This window comes from Primulina eburnea, chromosome 7 (assembly GCF_022965805.1).
Source record: "Primulina eburnea isolate SZY01 chromosome 7, ASM2296580v1, whole genome shotgun sequence".
Taxonomy (NCBI): Eukaryota; Viridiplantae; Streptophyta; class Magnoliopsida; order Lamiales; family Gesneriaceae; genus Primulina; species Primulina eburnea.
The window spans coordinates 15,914,361-15,920,272 of record NC_133107.1 but is presented as its reverse complement, the minus strand read 5'-3'; the positions used below and the strand labels follow the sequence as shown (position 1 = coordinate 15,920,272).

Below are 5,912 nucleotides of genomic sequence, written 5' to 3'. Positions count from 1 at the left end.
CTCAGATAGGCAATGGTTATAAAGTTTAAATGGTTTAGTCTCTTATGCCACAACCAGTTTTTAGATAATTTGGAAGCAATAAAACAAACTGGTACATAAGTTTGATCATTCCAACTGACTTTATATGTATTTCCACAACGTTTGCCAGTTAGTATGATTTCATCAGTTGAAGTTTTGACTGAACATGAGTTTTTGTCAAAATGTACTGAGAATCCACTGTCGCATAACTGACTGACTCAGGATTTCTACTAATAGAACATCTTTAAAGGTAAAATTACCATGGATAAGCTTACCCTTACCCACAGTTCTACCTTTGGAATTGTCCCCGAAACTGATATTTGGACCACTGTATTTGATCAGTTGAGATAGCACACTTGCATATCCTGTCATATGTCGCGAACATCCACTGTCCAAATACCATATTGAGTTCTTGTTTGTACCTGTTACCTGCAGTCACACACATAATATAATTTGGTACTCATATCTATTTGGGTCCTGAACTGATTAGTCCCTTAGGAACCCATACTTGGATTAGTCTAACAGACTTTCCAGTAGCTGTATTCCAAATGGTTTTTCTCGACTTTTGTGTGCTTGTGTAATGTACGGATGATACAATATGAGTTTTAGCTTTATTCAACTGATTGTTCAGTCTATATCTCTTCTGAACTGGCTTACAGTTATAGTAATTGGAATAGCCATTCGAAATAGTTTTGTAAAAGCTTTTTGGTGACTGACTGCATGAATCAGTGACCACTTTTGGACTATAACCAATACCATATCTTTTGCCCTTGTTCATACTTTCAGTTGGCTTTTCAACCAGTTTACTTGGCTCTGATTGTTCTTGTACCATAATTGATTTGACAAAGTGAATGTATTTCCCTTTGCCCATATTCAGTTTTGGTTGAGTATCATTAGTTGACATTTCATCTTGGTTACAGAACCCCAAACCAGTTTTATCAGTTACTGATTTTTGGGAGTTCTGTATATCAGTCAATGCAATAGATGATTTGTTCCAAAACTAAATAAGCTCAGTCTCTTTTGTGTTTTCAAGCATCAACTTCTGTATTAATGACTGATTTTTGTTTCTTTCTGCTTTTTAGCTCAGCAATTTCCCTTTTTAGACTCAATCCATCAACCGATTCATCAGTTTTGGTTTTATTGTCTGTGGGATCAGTTTGCTTTGCTATGAGTTTTTCAAATGATGATGCAAGCTTTTGATACTCATTTACCATGTCATGTAGTGTGAGAATGAGTTCTCGTGTAAAATCAGTTGAACTGAAATCAAATACCTGTTGGCTAGATGATTCTTCTGCTGCATCATTAGCCATTAAGCACTTTACTTCCTCATCATCACTCGAACTGCATGAGCTTTCTGGTTCCGACTCTTCACTGTCAGTTTCTGCCCATTTAGATTTGTTTTCTTCAGCTAAGAGTACCTCATCTTTCTTTCTGATGATTTTCTTATCTTCCTCGGGTCTTCTTTTATGTTCATATGATTTCTTTCTTCAATCAGTTGAGCCTTGACTGTCCTTCTTGGGTTTAGGACAATCAGGAATAAAGTGACTTGATTTGCCACAGTTATAGCAGGCATTTGGTTCATCTTTGGAATTTTTCCTTTGGTATGGCTTCTGGAAGTTCCCTTGATTCTTTCTCATGAATCTTCCATATTTTTTGATGAACAATGACATAGCATCATTACTCAACTGATCAGCAGATTTTTCGACTGAACTGATTGGTTCAGTTCTGACAGCAGCTAGAGCAGTTGTGGTAGCAGAAATAGATGGTTCTCCTTCTCTGGTCTGCAGCTCAATTCATAGGCCTTTAAATCAGCAAACAGATCATGAAGTTCGATTTGGTTCAGATCTTTGGACTCCCTCATTGCCATGGTCTTGACATCCCATTCTTTGGGAAGACCTCTCATTACCTTTAGTGCAATTTCTTTGTTGGTATACACTTTTCCAAGTGCATTTAGCTCATTGATGATACTACTTACTCCTTCATCATACTCGTGCATCGATTCTCCTGCTTTCATTTTGATGTTATCAAACTTTTGCACATCAACAGAAAGTTTATTTTCTTTGGTTTGATCATTTCCTTCACATAGCTGGATCAGCTTTTCCAAATCTGTTTGGCTGTTTTACATATCTTTATTTTGCTGAAAGTTACTTTATCCAGCGTTTTGTACAGAATGTCTTTGGCCACATTATCAAGATTTTCTTTTCTTTTATCTTCAGTTGTCCATTCATCCCTGGGCTTTTCTATTCTTTGCGGTGCTCCTTCTGTAATGGCAACTGTTGTATTTTTTTTAGAATCTTCATGGATCCATCAGTTATGACATACCTGATAGGTGTGGTTTTTACGTGTTTTATTGCATTAGTCTGGGTGTGTTTTTCATTGTGCATACGTCTATTTCAATCACATTTTGTTCATTTTAGAGTAAAAATTTGCATTGTATCATATCTCACTCGGGCGTGACGAATTTGCAGGAAAAATGGCTGGAAAAACAAGAAAAAGGAGCCAAGTGCTAAGCCAACAAGTCTATGTGCCGAAAGGTCGGCGCTCGGGCGGTAGTTTTCTACCGCCCGAGCGCGAGAATGGTTTAGAATGACCAATTTACAGAAGGTGTGGCGCTCGAGCGGTAGTTTTCTACCGCCCGAGCGTGAGTGCCGCACATCCCAAGCAAAGCTACAGAAGGTGTGGCGCTCGAGCGGTACTTTTCTACCGCCCGAGTGCCACCTATTTTTGGCAAGATTTTTGCAGCCGATTCTTTACCTTATTTTGAGAGGGTGGCTGATATGGAAGGTTTTTGGACGACTTTTTGGGGGGCATTCAGACAGATTCAGACAATTCTTCAGGAGCCGCCACAATTTTGGAGAGCACTTTGCGCTTGGATTGAAGGATTGAAGTTTTCCGGGCGTCGTTCTTCGCGTTTTTCGTCAACTCTAGTATTTCTTATTTAGTTTTATCATTTGAACCTTGTTTTGCTTAGTTTAATTATGAATTCTAGTAGCTAAACTTTATTATTTGTTGGGATTAAAGGGGATCCTACCCTGAACGTTGATTTGAATTAATTTATATTTCGATTGTGCGTTATTCTTGATTTTACTACTGTTTTACTGTGTCATTAAAGCGTAGCTAACTTTAACGACGTTTTCATATCACGAGTGAGTTCGAGAGAATAACGAGTGATAGGATCGAGTAGTATAATTCGCGGATTTACAATTTACATAGATATATGAAATTGGATACGTGCCGATAGTCATAGTCCTTAGGGTCGAAAACTAGGGGATTTCATAGATCGAAATGCGATTTGCTCTTGATAAATAATTAAAGACATTTAATTACTTCATTGAGTAGAATTAGTTTGGCATAGCTCGAGAGAGTATGTTCAATAGATTAGGAAATCTTGTCGGAAGCGTAGATCACGATCGAACGAATTAATTAATAAACGAGGGGTAGGTGAACCGAGATTCCCAACAAATCCATTTCTCATTGAATTTTAACTCAACATTTTAGATTAAATTCTCATTCATTACTTGTTGAATCATTTTAATTGCATATTTATTTGAGTATAGGAGGAATAATCACACAACTCAATTTTCGTTGCTAAATGTTAAATAACTGAAAATAATAATTGTTAAACACAGTATTCAGTGGAACGATACTCGTACTCTTGTACACTATATTATTACTTGACATTAGTGCACTTGCGATTAATTTTGAGCATACAAAATCATATTGTATTGGGGATTTTATTGTGCAAGTTTTGCTCGATCAAGTTTTTGGCGTCGCTGCCGGGGATTGTTAATCTACAATTTTATTGTTAGTTATTTTCTTTAGCATTATTTTATTTCTATTTAGCTAACACTCCATATTTTATTACAGACATTTCTTCCAGTGCATGCCAAAGTCACTTGACGTGGAGCTTGAGTTTGATCCTGAAATTGAAAGAACTTTCCGAAGGCGGAGACAACAACAAAGACTTAAAGAACTGATGGAAAGACACGAGCAAGAACGTGGAGAGGAACAGCGTGATAATAGACAAGTTGAGATACCACGCCGCATACCGATGCTGGAGTATTCCCAGCCTTCTTTGGAGGGTGCACGTCCTAGCATTGTGAGGCCTATCGTGCCGGCAAATCACTTCGAAATCAAGCCAGCCATAATCCAGATGATTCAGAACACGGTCCAATTTGGAGGAACTGCAATGGATGACCCAAACACGTACATCGCGGATTTTCTTGAAATTTGTGATACTTTTAAATTCAATGGAGTTTCTGATGATGCTTTTAGGTTGCGTTTATTTCCTTTCTCCTTATGTGATAAAGCTAAAGCGTGGTTAAATTGTTTGCCTGTAGGTTCGATCGCTACGTGGGACGACATGGCGAAAGCTTTTCTCATCAAATACTTCCCTCCCTCCAAGACCATGAAGCTGCGGGCAGACATTACAACATTTGCTCAATTTGATCAGGAATCTCTATATGAGGCATGGGAACGCTTCAAGGATCTACTACAAAGATGCCCACATCACAAGTTACCACTTGGGTTAGTCGTTCAAACATTTTATTATGGTTTGCTTACTCCTAACCGTACTATGATAGATGCGGCTGCTTGTGGAAACCTGTTGAGAAAGACCGCAGAGGAAGGATATGAATTGTTAGAGGAGATGGCTGCTAGCAGCTATCATCCTCAATCTGAAAGAAACAACCAGCGGAAGAGTGCAGGAGTGCACCAGGTAACTGATTTTTCTGCTATTACCGCACAACTTGATGCTTTAAATAGGAAAATAGACGGCTTGAATGTGGGTGGCACGGCGATGCGTCTTCAAGAGATACTTTGTGAAAAGTGTGGAGGGGAACACTATGCTAAGGACTGTCAAGATGACAATCCATTCTATGTGCAAAATTAGGCACCAATGAACCAAGTGGGAGTCCAAAACCGCCCAAGGCATGACCCTTATTCGAACACATACAATCCTAGGTGGAGGCAACATCCCAACTTCTCATGGGGCGGTCAAAACAGTCAGAATAGACCGCAGGGAGGACAACAATATGGAAAACAACCGATGTACAGATCCGATCCTCTTAGAGAAGAAAAGTCCAACTTTGAGCAAATGATGTCTAAGTTTATTTCATCCACTGAAACTAGACTTCAAAAGCAGGATGCATCGATAAAGGGGCTTGAAAATCAGATTGGACAGTTAGCGAAGATGATAGCAAGTAGAGAGCCAGGCACCTTGCCAAGTAACACAGAGACTAATCCAAAAGAGCAAGTGAAGGGCATCGAGTTGAAGAGTGGGAAAGTTTTGGAGTCAAGGGAAAAAGAGAAAACTCAAACCATAGATGAGCAAACTGTGACATCTAAAGGTAAGTCTTCTAACTCTACACTAGCACCCACTACACAACCTAAAATTGTTATTCCTCCACCTTTCCCTACAGCTTTGAAAAAAGCTAAACTAGATGCACAATTCGGTAAGTTTCTTGAGGTGTTTAAATAATTGCATATAAATATTCCCTTCGCCGATGCTTTAATGCAAATGCCTAGTTATGCTAAATTTTTAAAGGATATTTTAGCCAACAAAAGGAAGTTGGAGGATCACATGACAGTGAACTTAACTTAAAATTGCTCCGCTTTGGTGCAAAACAAAATCCCACCGAAACTCAAAGACCCAGGGAGTTTTTCTATTCCTTGCATGATTGGTGATGTTGTTTTTCATAAGGCATTATGTGATCTTGGTGCAAGAATTAATCTTATGCCATTGTCTGTGTTTAGGAAACTTGGGTTGGGAGAGCCTAAGCCGACGAGGATGTCCTTGCAACTGGCTGACAGATCTGTCAAGTACCCCCGCAGAGTGATTGAGGATGTGCTAGTGAAAGTGGACAAGTTCATTTTCCCTGCGGATTTCGTGGTTC

The 5,912-nt window shown here is 39.0% G+C and overlaps 1 non-coding gene across 1 annotated transcript; it reads right to left on the bottom strand.

Moving 5' to 3' along the window:
* Nucleotides 1-4,430: 4,430 nt before the first annotated feature.
* On the bottom strand, nt 4,431-4,536 carry LOC140837521 (small nucleolar RNA R71). The gene has a single exon (XR_012119352.1). It is a non-coding gene; the product is annotated as a small nucleolar RNA R71 (small nucleolar RNA).
* Between the last annotated feature and the right edge of the window lie 1,376 nt (nt 4,537-5,912).